The following is a 15,801-nucleotide window of genomic DNA, read 5'->3' on the forward strand; positions in this document are numbered from 1 at the left end:
TCAAGGAGCCTGCAACCACCCGTCTCTCTGAACAAACCCAGAGAAGAAGTACACACACATGGCTCAGGGCTGTGCCAGTTAAGTGTGCGTCTCGACGGGACCCCGCGCAGCCCAAGGACGCCGCTTGTGTTGAGGTAGGGGACATGACACATCCGCTGTCATGGACCTGAGTATGACATCTGAGGCTGGCATACAGGTTGGCACGAAATATTTTGTAAGATGTTTTTTGAGCATCCCCGATGCTCTCCGGTGGTCATCTGGCCATTTCGGGCACCTTTTTGTGCCTTAGTCCTAAGAAAAACAGGTCTGGGTGAAAATGTTCAAGTGTTCGTCAGGGACGTCCTTGTTTTTTTCGATTATCAGTCAAGGACGTCCAAGTGTAAGGCACGCTAGTCCCGCCTTCGCTACGCCTTCGACACGCCTCCTTGAACTTTGGCCATCCTTGCGACAGAGTGCAGTTGGAGACGTCCTAAATCGGGTTTCGATTATACCGAGTTGGACGTCCCTGGGAGAAAGACGTCCATCTTCCGATTTATGTCGAAAGATGGACGTCTTTCTCTTTCGAAAATGAGCCCAATAGTGGAATTAGAAAAGGTACAGAGAAGGACAATGAAAATGATAAAGGGGATGGGACGACTTTCCTATGAGGTAAGGCTGAAGTGGCTAGGGCTCTTCAGCTTGGAGAAAAAACAGCTGAGGGAAGATATGATAGAGGCCTATAAAATAATGAGTGGAGTGGAACAGGTAGACTTGAATTGTTTGTTTACTCTTTCCAAAAATACTAGGAGTAGGGGGCATGCGATGAAGCTACAAAGTAGTAAGTTTAAAACTAATCGGAGAAATTTTTTGTTCACTCAACGTGTAATTAAGCTCTGGAATTCGTTGCCAGAGAATATGGTAAAGGCGGTTTGCTTTGTGGGGTTTAAAAAAGGTTTGGACAGCTTCCTAAAGGAAAAGTCCATAGATCATTATTAAAATGTCATGTGGATAATCTACTGCTTATTTCTGGGATAAGCAGCATAAAATGTATTGAACTTTTTGGGGATCTTGCCAGGTATTTGTGATTTGGATTGGCCACTGTGGGAAACTGGATGCTGGGCTTGATGGACCTTTGGTCTGTCCCAGTGTAGCAATACTTATGTATGTAGTTATGTAGGTTCAGTCCACTAACACTTAGGTGACCGAAGTTTGTACAGTGGAACCCTTGAGAAAATTTCTCGCGGTCGCTGTATTTGTCATCATTTACTCACCAAGGACGTTTTAAACATTTGCAGCAACTGCCTTGGAAAGGGGAGTGGGCTAATTTTTGGGACTGGCTACTGAAGTCATAGAGGCCAGAGCTTTTAGTACCTCCTAAAAGGGAGGCAGGCAGGCGCCTCAATCCCTGGCAAGAACAAACCGCCTCGAGAATAGATGCCACCAGCAGGAAACCCATACTAGATAAAGCCTGTCTCCCTCCCGGCACCCGTAGTCGTACCAGCTGCTTGTACAGGGCAAAAAGTTTTTTTCCATCGAAGTTGCCCCCGTTGCGCGAAAACCTGAGGCTGAAGGGGGGGTCTGTTCCGAGCTCGGCTGCTCTCGGGGCAGCGGTAGGGCAGGTCCACAGGCAGCGCAGGGCGCCCAGGTAAGTGGCGGCCCCTCAAACTGGGGATGAGAGTCAGGCTGACGGGCCAGCGGAGTGCGCGAGTTGTCTCGTTGCTATGGCGACGCTCACCGCCGCTTAGGCCGGCATCCTGCCGCCGTGACTCTGTCTTCCTCATTTCCTCAGCTCCCCCCACCCCGTCCCCCGTTAACTTTTTCGTGTTTCCCCCCTTCCTCTCCATCCCACACTTATTCCCGCTCTCCAACCCACCGCCTCCCAAGGGACGGGGACCCAGCCTGGAACACCGACCTGCTTGACGCACGTCTTCCCGCTCCTTCGCCTCACTGCGTATAGTAAAGCGAAAGCACTGTCTGCCCCGAGCCCCTTATCCGTTTCCCATTTCATAGCTCTGATTTCATTTATTTATGAAAAACAGCTGGGTCGCTCCGGTTCTGGAACACGAGTCTTAATGCCTGTCTCACGGCGTTGATCCAGGTATAATGTTAGTAGTGTAGTGATTCTACGGCAGGTTATTATGACTGTCGATACTTTCATCAGAGCAACTTGTGACTGAAGACAGAGACCGGAGGAAGCCAAGGGTGCGATGGGGAAAAGTTTCGGCTTTCTGCCTCTTGTTTTGGGTTTGATAGAGTAGATGCTGACATAGAGGCCGCCCAGTTTTTACAAATTCAGTCATTTTCTAGTTATGGCAAAGCTCTTTCGAAAAGCAAGTTCTGAAATGGTTCATTTTTTTCGAGAACTTGCAGCCCTTTTGCTTCTTATTTCTGCTAGTTAGCGCTGATGTAATTTTTGGCTGTGTAGAAATAAAACACTCCATATAGGAAGTACCCAAGTCTCCAGAAAAATTTCCCGTCTCGGCACCCGAGGGCATTTTGTAGCTATGTGGAAAACCTTTAGGAGATTGGACTTTTAGATGACAAAAAGTCAATAGTTCTCTTTTTCTTCTTGTTTGTTTTTTTGGAATAGCAGTTTCATCAAATGGCATAAAAATAGTGTTATATTTTGGAGCAGCAGAATTTGTTCTACAATTGTATACAAAATGACCGTGTGATAATGTACAGGTAGGAAAGCAGTTGCACTACTAGAACAACATGATGGGTAGAGCCATGAAAACCTGAATTAATTAATTCCATGTCTAAGGCACACATTTAACTAAACTTGGTTAAAATTTATAATGTAAACTCTTTTGCTGTGAGGGTCATTTGATTGATATTATTATGTAAATTACAGCTAATTGTGACCAAATATAAGTTATCACTGATCAAAAATTTGTAGGGGCAGAGACCTTCCTGCTGTTGAAATTATAATTTGTTTTAGATACACAAGGTATTTTTAAATAAAAGTTTTAAGGAATTCTTAAATGATAAGAATCACCATTAAGAGTTTTGTGGGGTTTTTTTTTGTTTTACTATAATAGAAGTAAAAGATTCTTTTGTTTTTTTTAAGGTTGCTTCTTATATTGGGCTTCACCTCTTTCTGATACGTCTTTTTGTTGGATGCATGTTTCAACTGTAGTTCCATAGATTCTGATAGTAAATATCAAAGGACCCCAAATTACTTAGATCATAGTTCATAGTAGTACAGACAAATTGGAAGATTTCAAAACACTTTCAGAATGTATTTCCTCTAAGGAAAGATCATAGTAGGAGACAAGATTTAACAAGAATCCTTTCCTTCCTCTTTCTACCCTTATTTAACCTCTGCACAATATTAAATGTAACTGTCACCCTGCAATGACAATGTTAACAAAACTTTGTAAGCCACATTGAGCCTGCAAATAGGTGGGATAATGTGAGATACAATGCAATAAATAAAAAAGAACAGATACAGTTCAACTAGCTTGTACTAACAGTGAATGAGAAGTTGCTATAGTATTTTTTAAATGGTTTGGGAAAGAGGTACTTCAAAAGATGGGAAAAATGAGATGTAACTGAGTTGTGGTGGATCCTGAATGAGGGAGAAGTACCACAGTACCTCCAAGATTAGGTGATGGAGGTAAAGAGTTTGTGAAGAGGAGAGAAAGACTTATGTTTCTTGATATCCTATATAATAATTTGCACCTCCAACATTCTACGTCTGGATGCCTGGGTTCATTACATCCATTCCCACTCATTGCCCCGCCCTCGCGTCAAAACATAATGACGTCAGAGGGCAGAACAGTGAGAGGGAAGGGAAAGCTGGAGGCTGGCTGACGTCAGAAGGGATGTTACGAACGGAACGGAAGCCAGCGCCAGCCAGCCAGAGAACATTCGGGTACAAATCGAGGGGAGGAGAGAATCGCGGGACATCAAGGGAAGGGGAGGGAGGGGAGGGCAGGGCAGGGCAGAGGAGAATGGATGGGATGGGAGGACAGCAGAGGAGATAATCGCGGGACACGGATGGGAGGGCAGGGAAGAGGAGAATTACTGGACATGGAGGGAGGGCAGGGGAGAGAGAGAAAAAAAAAAGCTTACATGACAGCCTTTCTAGGGCCCGTTTCATTGTTGAGGAAACGGGCATGGTTCCACTAGTGTTCTATAATTCTAATGCGCTATCTTAGTGTGACTGGCTCACTTTTCTGCTCCTGGGGAATCTTGGTATGGGAATATAGGTAAGCAGCTTAGGCTACAAGGTGCTCAGAGATGGAACATGGAAGTGACTCCATGTTGTGGTTTCTCAAGGGAAGAATGGGAAAACTACTACTACCATTAAACATTTAGGGTCCCTTTTACTAAAGTTCAGTAATGTTTGCACTTACTGCACTTAAACAGCAAAAATTAATACATGGTAGCTGTTAGGGACACACCCAGCACATCCCCTGCAGTAACTACACAGAAAATTCTTTACCATGTGTTTAGATTATTTGTAATTAGCGCAGATACCCTTGCTGCCTCCTCGTGGTTAAGTATATTTGCTCAAGTGACAGTTTGTGGTAAGTACTGTGCACTGACAGTGTGCAGTCCACTCCCATTCTTTGCGTATAATCTTTCCAGTTCCTTCTTATTGTGGCATGCAGTTAGGACTAGATTCTATATATGGTACTGAAAAAATGGGCATGGAAAAAATGAACTTAGTTCTATTCTTTAACCTGCGCTTAGCGTTAGGTGTGGTTTATAGAATATGCGTAGTGCCCTGACCTATGACTAAATTAGGTGTGATCATTTATGCAAACTAAAACCTTGGGTAAATGCCCACACCTAACTTAGGCGCGGATCGGGCATCCTGTCTAATAAACCGCACCTCCAACGTTCTGAAGCTGACTCCGTGGCTGAAGCATTCCTGCGGTCTGTAAGGCTCCATCTACTGAACCGACGTCACGTACTTCCGGGTACGACAGCCGCAGCACTGACCAACAGCACGACACCTGCATGAGGCTCCGCCCCTGCCACCCTCACCAAAACGCCACGCTCCCCCAGGTTGCTGCCCCCAGGCGTACACACTCGGCCCTTCTCTCTCTGTTAGCTCTGGTTCTGCCCTCCTTTCCTGTTTCCGCAATGAGGGCGGGACCAGAGCTAACACACAGAGAAGGGCCGAGGCTGTACGCCTTTTAACGCTGCTTTCGTGTGAAGATGAGTTTTACGATTTGGAGCAAGTGCGCCTGGAACTGGAAGGGAGGGAGGAAGGGAGGGACGACGACCCTAGAACTGGGAGGGGAACCATGAAACTCGGAGGGAGGGGGACCCTGGAACTTGGAGGGAGGGAGGGGGGCCACCCTGGAATTCGGAGGGAAGGAGAGGGGGCCACCCTGGAACTCGGAGGGAAGGAGAGGGGGCCACCCTGGAACTCGGAGGGAGGGAGGGGTGACCCTGGAACTCAGGGGGAGGGAGGGAGACCCTGGAAATTGGAGGGAGGGAGAGGGGGGCGACTCTGGAACTCGAAGGGAGGGAGAGGGGGGGCGACCGTGGAACTCGGAGGGAGGGAGGGGTCGACTCGGAGGGGGCGACCTGGGAACTCAGAGGGAGGGAGGGGACCCTGGAACTCAGGGAGGGAGGGGGACGACGACCCTGGAACTCAGAGGGAGGGAGGGGGCGACCCTGGAACTCAGAGGGAGGGAGGGAGGGGGACGACCCTGGAACTCAGAGGGAGGGAGGGGGGCCCATGGCACACACTTTCATTCTCACACACACACTCTCTCACATACACACTCGCACCCAGTCTCACTCTCTCTCTGTCACACACACACACTCGCACATTCACTCTCTCTCTCTCACACAGTCAGTCTCAAACATACACATTCCGAGGACAACCTTGCTAGCGCCTGTTTCATTTGTGTCAGAAATGGGCCTGATGTACTAGTATTCTATAACAGTGCATGTAGTTTCTAGGAATGCCCACGACATACCAGTGCACCTCCCATGGCCACACTCCCTTTTGAAATTCATGCATTAGAATTATGGGCACCACTTTACAGAATACACTTAGACAGTAACGTGTGTAAATTCTAATTAGTGCCAATTAGTGCTGATAATTGCTCGTTATTGGCCAGTTATCGGCACTGATTGACTTGTTAGACAATTAAGTTTCACATGCAGTTTGGTTGCACTGCCAAATTTGCATGCACAACTTTAGCCACCATATATAGAATCTGGGGGTTAATGCACAAATTATCATGCACCTGCCAGTGCAATAACAGTAAACTTGTGCCCATTACAGTATATAGCGCAACAGGATGTATGCAGGACTTTACAAACGCAAAGACAGTCTCTGCTCAGTCTTCAGCAGGACAGGCAAGTTCTGTAGGATACCTATGTAATTTGGGAGCCCTGTGATATGTTGCAACACTCCTGGCAGTAGGAACACAGGCGGCAGACTCTCATGCACTTTAGAGCAGTGATCCTCAACCCAGTCCTCAAAGTACACCCAGCCAGTCAGATTTTCAGGATATTCACAATTAATATCCATGAGATAGATTTGCATACACTGTTCCATATCATCATGCTGATCAATCCATAGACTGGTGGGTTGTGTCCATCTACCAGCAGGTGGAGATAGAGAGCAATCCTTTTGCCTCCCTATATGTGGTCATGTGCTGCCGGAAACTCCTCAGTATGTTCTCTATCTCAGCAGGTGGTGGTCACACACAGCAGCAGCTCTGGCTAGGTCTCCAAGCCTAATTTTTAGGTTTTGTTGAGTACCTGGGGTTGAGGGCTCTTATTGAGCAAGTGCAAACCTGGTGGCGCCAGGTCCCTCCTTTTCTCCCCCCTCCCGCTGGCTCCGTTAAGAAAAAAAAATAAATTTTTTTGAACGTCCTTAAGGGCGTTTATTTCGACGTTTATTTAAACGTTTATTGCAGCTACTCACTGGGACACCAGGTCGTTACAGCTTGGAGCGAGAAGCAGGTAATTTTTACCTTTTTATAGCGGGCAGGGGGTTCCCCGATCGATCTCCACGTGGCCTATGGCGTCGGAGGGCGAGGGCGCGAAGAATCGCTCCCCGGACCGTGTGTGCGCTTCTAGTGGGGATGCGGGGGTCTTAAAGTCTGACTCGCCCTTGTTGGGTGTCAGTTCGGAGGCCGGTCAGTGTCCCGGGTCTTCCTCCGGTGCGGCGGTTTTTCCCGCCATAAACGCCCATCCCCCGCTGCTCGCCTCCGCCATCTTGGCCGGCCACGCTGCTCGGACGGCTTCTTCTTGGGCCGCCCTTGAGCTGGGAGACATTAATGCCATGGCCGCCCTTGATTTGGGCGACGGCAAAAAAGCGGCTAAAGTTAAGCGCCGTTCTTCCCGTGCGGCTCCTTCGCGGAGTGTCGCGCCGGACGCCATCTTGGATGCGCAGCATGTTTCTCCCCCGTTCTTGCGAGCGCCGGTTGAGGGTGCGTCTAGGGCTGTGGCCCAGGCGGCTGAAGTGCACAGTCTTGGGGGTTTCTCCCCCGAGTTTATTTTGCTGCTGCATCAGGCCTTCCTTATGCAGAACGCTGCCCCTTCTCCCTTGTCTGATAAAGGGGTTGAGGCCCCCGGAAGTAAACGCCCTCGGGTGGATTCCCAGGCCTTAGAGGACTTTGTCTCCTCTGATGTAGATGAGGGCAGCGTATCTGAGTTCTCCCAACGGTCCTTTGCGGATTCCTTGGAGGAGACGGATTCCCGCTCGGATGGAGCGGATGACCCCTCTGCAGCGCGGATCTTTCGCTCAGAGGATTTGCCCAACCTGTTACTGCAGGCCATGAGCATTTTGAAGATTTCCTCTCCAGAGGACGTCTCTCCCTCAGCCCCTGTTGGCTCCGCCATTATGCTGGGGACGAAGTGCCCGCCTAGAACCTTCCACGTGCATGATGCCATGCACACCTTAATTTCGGCTCAATGGGATGTCCCGGAAGCGAGCCTCAAAGTGGCTAGGGCTATGTCCCGCCTCTATCCTTTGCCTGAAAGTGAACGGGAAGCCTTTCTTTGGCCTACCGTGGATTCTTTAATCACTGCGGTGACTAAGAAAACGGCGTTGCCGGTGGAAGGTGGCACGGCCCTAAAGGACGCCCAAGACAGAAGATTGGAGGCGGCCTTAAGGTCGTCCTTCGAGGCGGCTGCCTTAAGTTTGCAGGCCTCAGTTTGCGGCTCCTATGTGGCCAGGGCGTGCCTGGCGATTGTGCTGCGGGCTTCCCCCTCGGATCCTTCCTTGAGGGCTGATTGGCCGGCCCTGGAATCGGGCTTGGCTTATTTGGCAGACTTACTGTATGATGTCTTGAGAGCCTCGGCTAAAGGTATGGCTCAGACAGTCTCTGCGCGGCGGTGGCTTTGGCTGAAACATTGGTCTGCTGACCACGCCTCTAAGTCTCGCCTGGCTAAGTTGCCTTTTAAAGGCAAGCTGCTCTTTGGAGTCGAGCTGGACAAAATTGTGACCGATCTCGGCACATCTAAGGGCAAGAGGTTACCAGAGGTCAGGGCTCGGGCCAGTGCTCGCCCCGGTATCTCCAGAGGACGGTTTCAGGAAGCCCGTCGGTACCGCCCGGGCAAGTCGGGCTCCTCTGCCCCCTCTTCCTTCAAGAGGAATTTCTCCCCCAAGCAGCATTCCTTTCGCAGAGACCGCGGTCCCGGAGGTGCGCCCTCCGGTCCTCCCCCAGGGTCTCGTACCCAATGACTGGGTCCTGGTCCATGGCCCAGTGCAGATTGGAGGACGCCTGTCCTCGTTTCTGGGCGAGTGGACCAGGGTAACTTCAGATGCTTGGGTGCTGGAAGTCATCAGAGACGGCTACAAGCTAGAGTTCTGCTGACCCTTAAGAGACCGGTTTGTACTCTCTCCCTGCAAGTCTCCGGTCAAAGCTGTGGCAGTGCAACAGACCTTGGACAATCTGATCCGCCTGGGTGCGGTCGTTCTGGTGCCAGAAAATCAGCTTGGCAAGGGACGTTACTCCATTTACTTTGTGGTACCAAAGAAAGGAGGTTCTGTACGGCCTATCCTCGACCTCAAAGGGGTCAATCGGGCCTTGAAAGTTCGGCACTTTCGCATGGAGACTCTCCGCTCTGTTATAGCGGCAGTGAAGGCAGGGGAGTTCCTGGCATCCTTGGACATCAAGGAAGCTTACTTGCATATTCCCATCTGGCCTCCTCATCAACGCTTTCTGCGTTTTGCAGTCCTGGGCCGACACTTCCAGTTCAGAGCCCTCCTGTTCGGGTTGGCTACTGCTCCGCGGACCTTCTCCAAAGTAATGGTGGTCATCGCGGCCTTCCTGCGAAAGGAAGGAGTACAAGTCCATCCTTATCTGGACGACTGGTTGATCCGAGCCCCCTCTTATGCAGAGTGCGGCAAAGCTGTGGACCGGGTGATTGCTCTTTTGAGCTCCCTGGGGTGGATCATCAACTGGGAGAAAAGCCAGCTGCACCCGACTCAGTCCCTGGAGTATCTGGGAGTTCGATTCGACACCCAAGTAGGCAGAGTGTTCCTGCCGGACAATCGGATTGTCAAACTTCATGCTCAGGTGGACCAGTTCCTAGTAGCCTCTCCGCTTCGGGCTTGGGACTATGTGCAGCTGTTGGGCTCTATGACGGCCACGATGGAAGTAGTGCCCTGGGCCAGGGCTCATATGAGACCACTACAACACTCTCTGCTGCAGCGCTGGACTCCGGTGTCGGAGGATTATGCTGTGCGCCTTCCCTTGGACCCAGCAGTGCGCAAGGCGCTGAGCTGGTGGCTGAAGACAGACAAGTTGTCTGCAGGGATGCCTCTTGTGACCCCAGAGTGGATTGTCGTCACGACGGACGCCTCTTTGACGGGCTGGGGAGCCCACTGTTTGGGAAGGACAGCGCAGGGGCTCTGGTCTCCTGCAGAGGCAAAGTGGTCTATCAACCTCCTGGAACTCAGAGCCATTCGGTTGGCGCTTTTGGAGTTCCTCCCGGTACTGGCGTTGAAGCCAGTACGGGTCCTGTCGGACAACGCCACGGCTGTGGCCTATGTCAACCGCCAGGGAGGTACCAAGAGCGCCCCTCTCGCCAAGGAAGCCATGAATCTATGCCAGTGGGCGGAAGCGAACCTGGAACAGCTGTCAGCGGCCCACATTGCCGGAGTCATGAATGTCAAGGCGGACTTTCTCAGTCGCCATACCTTGGATCCCGGAGAGTGGCAGTTATCGGCTCAGGCGTTCTTGGACATCACGAAGCGCTGGGGCCAGCCGAGCCTAGATCTGATGGCGTCATCGGCCAATTGCCAAGTGCCGCGCTTTTTCAGCAGAGGACGGGACCCTCGATCTCTGGGAGTAGATGCTCTTCTCCAACAGTGGCCGACACAAGAGCTTCTCTATGTGTTCCCGCCCTGGCCCATGTTGGGCAGGGTACTAGACCGGGTGGCAAAGCATCCGGGCCGGATAATCCTGGTGGGTCCGGACTGGCCCAGACGTCCCTGGTATGCGGACTTGATCAGGCTCTCAGTGGACGACCCTCTGCGGCTGCCAGTGGAGCAGGGCCTGTTGCATCAGGGTCCCGTGGTGATGGAGGATCCCTCCCCCTTTGGTCTTACGGCCTGGCTATTGAGCGGCAGCGTCTGAGGAAGAAGGGCTTCTCAGACAAGGTCATCGCCACTATGCTGAGAGCGAGGAAGCGCTCTACTTCTACTGCTTATGCCAGGGTTTGGCGTACCTTTGCAGCGTGGTGTGAAGCAGGCTCACTTTCTCCCCTCACTGCTCCAATTTCTTCAGTGCTGACGTTCCTGCAAGAAGGTCTGGAGAAAGGCCTGTCGCTCAGTTCCCTTAAAGTCCAGGTAGCGGCTCTGGCTTGCTTCAGGGGCCGCCTGAAGTGTGCTTCCCTGGCTTCGCAGCCAGATGTGGTACGTTTTCTCAAGGGAGTTAATCACCTGCGCCCTCCTCTGCACTCAGTGGTGCCTGCGTGGAATCTCAACCTGGTGCTAAGAGCCTTGCAGAAGCCGCCTTTTGAACCCTTGTCGAGGGCATCTCTGAAAGACCTGACGTTGAAAGCAGTCTTTTTGGTGGCTATCACTTCAGCCAGAAGAGTTTCCGAGCTTCAGGCACTCTCATGTCGAGAGCCTTTTCTGCAGTTCACTGAGGCAGGAGTGACTATTCGCACAGTGCCTTCCTTCCTGCCCAAGATTGTTTCTCGCTTCCATGTGAATCAGCAGCTCTGTCTCCCTTCCTTTCGTAGGGAGGACTACCCAGAGGAATACTCTGCTCTCAAATATCTGGATTTGAGACGAGTCATCATCAGATACTTGGAAGTGACCAATGATTTCCGGAAATCGGATCATTTGTTTGTCCTGTTTGCAGGTCCTCGTAAGGGTCTGCAGGCTGCTAAGCCTACAGTGGCAAGATGGGTCAAGGAAGCCATTGCAGCGGCTTATGTGGCCGCGGGGAAGGTGCCGCCTATCCAGCTGAAGGCTCACTCCACTAGAGCTCAGGCGACCTCGATGGCAGAGGCCGGGTCCGTCTCCTTGGAAGAGATTTGCAAGGCGGCAACTTGGGCATCGGCCCATACCTTCTCCAGGCATTACCGCTTGACTGTGGCTGCTCGGGCGGAGGCCCGGTTTGGAGCTTCAGTGTTGTGGTCAGGGATTTCAATGTCCCGCCCTGGGTGAGTACTGCTTCGGTACATCCCACTAGTCTATGGATTGATCAGCATGATGATATGGAAGGTAAAATTATGTATCATACCTGATAATTTTCTTTCCATTAATCATAGCTGATCAATCCATAGCCCCTCCCAGATATCTGTACTGTTTATATTCTGGTTGCATTTCAGGTTCAAGTTTAGTCTTCAGTTCCTGTTCAGGAGGACTTCGTGTTCAAGTTTTTTCAATTGGATTCTTCAAGAGTTGAGACGAGTTTGTGTTACAGTGAGCTGCTGCATTCCTCTCCCCTCCGTTTTACGGGGCTGGATTGAGACATAAATTCTGCCGGCGCTCCCTCCCGCTTCGTGCGGCTGTAGGGCAGCTTTGTACCCCTCCCGCTTCGGCGGTGTTAGGGTCAGTCAGCTCCTCCCGCGGTTGCGGTTGCAGGATAAGCCAGATCCCCCCGCATCGGCGGGGTGGTGTCCCTCCCCCGCTCCGCGGGGATGAGCTGGACGGATTCCCCTCCCCCACGTGTGGGGATGAGCTGGGTTAATTCCCCTCCCCCGTTTCGGCGGTGGTGAGCTGGGAAGAGTGTCCCTTTGTGGGTGTAATTCTCTAAGTGCTGAGTCCTGCGGATGGAGCTTGGATATCGACATACTGAGGAGTTTCCGGCAGCACATGACCACATATAGGGAGGCGAAAGGATTGCTCTCTATCTCCACCTGCTGGTAGATGGACACAACCCACCAGTCTATGGATTGATCAGCTATGATTAATGGAAAGAAAATTATCAGGTATGATACATAATTTTACCTCTCTTTAGTATGCAAGTCTCTCTCAGGCATATTCATTGTGGATATCCTGAAAACCTGACTGGCTGAGTGTGCCCCAATATCTAGGTTGAGAATCCCTTCTTTACAGGGGATATTGATTATTAGCTGTGTCATCTCCCGAACTGTTACTTAGTGGTGGTACTCTTGCAGGCTTTGAGGATAGTTTGGTTGATTCTTTGGAATATTCTGGAGGAAAGTATCTGTCTCTTCCTAAGATTACTTCTGTGGGAATTCTGTACAACTGTGCAGTGCAGAATTTGTGTAGAATTCTGCACAGGTGGCTGCAATGGCTTGGCAGTGCGGCATGTTGTGGCTCAGCCTCCTTCCCTCCATCCCTGCCACAATCAAGAGGAGGAGTTGCACAGCTGCACATTGAGCTGTGGCTGTACAGAAGCCCATGTTGTTCAAAGGAACAGTTGGGTCCAGGATAGCAAAGGGGAAGGATATCACCCAATTCATATTCATTCACCTCCTCCTCTTGCTGCATAGTTGGTGGGGGGAGGGAAGGGGAGTGACTGAAGAAAGGTAGATGGGTGTGTGTGTGTTTGTGTGTGTGTACGCATGTGCCTTGGGAAGGGGAGGGCTGGAGAAAGGTGGATGGAATGTGTGTCTAATGGGAAAGGGGGAGAACCCTTGGAGACGGACGAAACTGGGGTTATGCTGGGAGTTAGGAGAGACTAGTGGGGGTGTGAATGAGGGGTGAGAAGAGAGAACTGTGGAAGGCAGAGCTGCTAGGGGTAGAGAACATGTGAACAGAAAGGGAGTGTTGGGGAGCAGAAATAGGACATTCACCCTCAGCGCTATTCTATAAAGGGCACTATGGGATTCCCAAAGTTGCTTGCTCCAACTGAAAACTGGTGTAAATCCTGGCACGTAAGTTGGGCGTGGATTCCTGGAATTCTGTAACAATGCGTGCATCTTTTGAGAATGCCCTGATCTGGCTATGCCCTGATCTGGCCATGCCCTTCCCATGGCCACGCCTCCATTTGGTTGCACTCTATGAGATTTGAGTGCTCAGGCTTCTAGAATATCATGGGACAGTGGGACACTGTCATACCAGGGTACAAATTATATTGTAGTGATAGGGTGGATCATTTCCACCTTCACAGGATTTTCTCCATATACAAAACATTAGGTGTAGAATTAAGACAGATATTTTTATGTCTCTCTATATTCTCAATTTCTCTATATGGACCCAAATGATATTTATAAGGCACATTTACGTCATTATGATTTATTATTATTTGTTTTGTACGGACCAGATGATGCATACAAAGCATTTCTTTTTTTTTTCTTTTTTTTTTATTAATATTTTCAATGATACACAATACAATGTGACCATGCAATTCACATTTAGATCCATAAACGGAAAAACATTTCAATTAACACATAAGGAAACTGAGAACATTTTTTCTGTCCACATAAAAGAAAGAAATTGGTTCCAAGATAGGAAAATTTTTTAACAAAAGTATAGAATTAATAACGCAATTGCTACCTCTCTGTTTATACTCCAGCCTGTTATATGGGAGGGCATATAACATTCACTTCACCTCTAGCATCTAGGAAATCTTTAAGCTGTTTAGGGTCCACAAATTGAAACTGTTTACCTTCAAACATTACATTACAAATACAAGGAAAACGTAATACAAAGTTTGCTTTAATGGTCTCAACTCTGGGTCGCAGTTCCAAAAAGGCCCTGCGTCTCATTTGTGTTGGCCTAGATAAATCTGGAAAAATCCTAACCTTGGAACCCATAAACAAGCTATCTAAATGTCTCAGGGAAAGCCTTAGTACTGCATTCCGGTCTGGTTCCAACACAAAAGTGACCAGCATAGTCGTCCTGTGAGTGATTACTTCCAAAGAGCTTTCCAGGAAGGAGGTGAGATTCATTTCTGCCTCCGTCCCTCGTATAGGGAGTTCTCCCATTATTCCCTTAGTGTTCCAGATATAATAAGCCCGAGTTATAGGAGGCAATGAGTCTTTATCCATTCCCAGTAAATCCGTCATATATTTTTTCACCATGTCCATTGGGGAAATTAAGGGAGATTTGGGGAAATTAAGGAACCGAAGGTTAAGTCTACAAGCTTGGTTTTCTAGGTATTCTAACCGTTTATGTAGAAAATTACTATCTTTAACCATAACGGATTCCACAGTCCCCATTTCTTGAATTTTAGTGTCCAAACTTTCAATCTTACAGGACTGCTGCGCAGTCACTTGTGCCTGTATCAGAACGGCTTCAGAAAGAATTCTAATATCATTAGTATTTTCTTGCAACATTTTTTGCATGGAGGAGTGAGTGTCATAGACCATATCCCAAAGTGACTCAAGCGTCACATTTAAGGGTTTAATTATTCCACCTGTTGGTACCGAGGTGTGGGACGGGGGCTCAGTACGTGATAACTTATTCACAATATGCTGTGGTAATACCTTTAGGGCCAAATCGGCCGAAAACGCCTGGTCCTGTGTCCCAGTCCGATTGACAACAGTCCTCCCCTCTAACAGTTGCGGATTCAACACTCCGGTGTCCGTTTCTGCTCAGGCTGCTGAAAATAACTCACTCCCCGGCTGTGGTGGAGCCCTGCGTTCCACAGGGCTCAGGGAAGCCCCGTCTCCGCTACCCATCGACGTCAATACGTCGACGTTCACAGAGGGAGTCGATGTGCAGAGAGGACCCGGTAGAGCCGTGGGAAATTGCAGAGTAGATTGTTTCAAACCCGACGATGGTCCAGGAGTCGAGGGGACCTCCTTTACCTTCCCCCTTCGCTTCCCCATTGAAAACGAGGAATCGTGGGTCTCGGAAGAAACAGCAGTCTGCAACAAACACTCGGAGCCACTACAGGTGCGTGCGTTCAGAGCGCCATCTTGGAATCCGTCTTGCATACAAAGCATTTCTATTGTATTTTTATTATAGTAAATGTTCATTTAATACTCTGATTATGCCATTTTGTATACGTGTATGTATATATATGTATTTTTAAATTTAAAATTTAATATTTTTTAATTTAATTTACTTTTATGTTTTAGAAGCATATACATGTGATATTGTGATTAGCCTTCATTTTTGTACACAAATATTGCATTGAGAGGTATGTATATACAAAATTTTTTTTGTCCTCCCCATTTTTTATATGTTTTATATATACATTTTATTTTATATATACACTTTCTTATAGATATCCTGTTTTTATAGATATCTTTTTATTCATATGTACGTCTCGTTTTATAATTAAAATTGTATTTTGTTTTTTATTTTTATTTTTATGTTTATTCTTCTTCTTAATGAAGATTCTGATGATCCCCATATATATATTTATATAAAAAGTTTATTTAATGCGGGTCTTTTGAAAAAACGTGTATATATAAAAAAATCGAAAAAGAGTGGATGTTTGGGAGCTTATTGTGATATAT

The 15,801-nt window shown here is 48.8% G+C and overlaps 1 protein-coding gene across 6 annotated transcripts in view; it reads left to right on the forward strand.

Annotated features, from left to right (window-relative positions):
- The first annotated feature begins 1,472 nt into the window (after positions 1-1,472).
- Positions 1,473-15,801, forward strand: part of STK33 (serine/threonine kinase 33) — a 430,311-nt gene continuing 415,982 nt past the window's right edge. For 3 of the 6 annotated variants that reach the window (XM_030201030.1, XM_030201029.1, XM_030201032.1), the window contains exon 1: positions 1,473-1,624. The gene's annotated coding sequence lies outside the window, so the exon portion shown is untranslated. Of the gene's footprint in view, positions 1,625-1,829; positions 2,078-15,801 lie in introns of those variants that run through there. The other 3 variants (XM_030201028.1, XM_030201033.1, XM_030201031.1) reach the window with 1 other exon arrangement.

Source organism: Microcaecilia unicolor, chromosome 4 (assembly GCF_901765095.1).
Source record: "Microcaecilia unicolor chromosome 4, aMicUni1.1, whole genome shotgun sequence".
NCBI classification, from domain to species: Eukaryota; Metazoa; Chordata; class Amphibia; order Gymnophiona; family Siphonopidae; genus Microcaecilia; species Microcaecilia unicolor.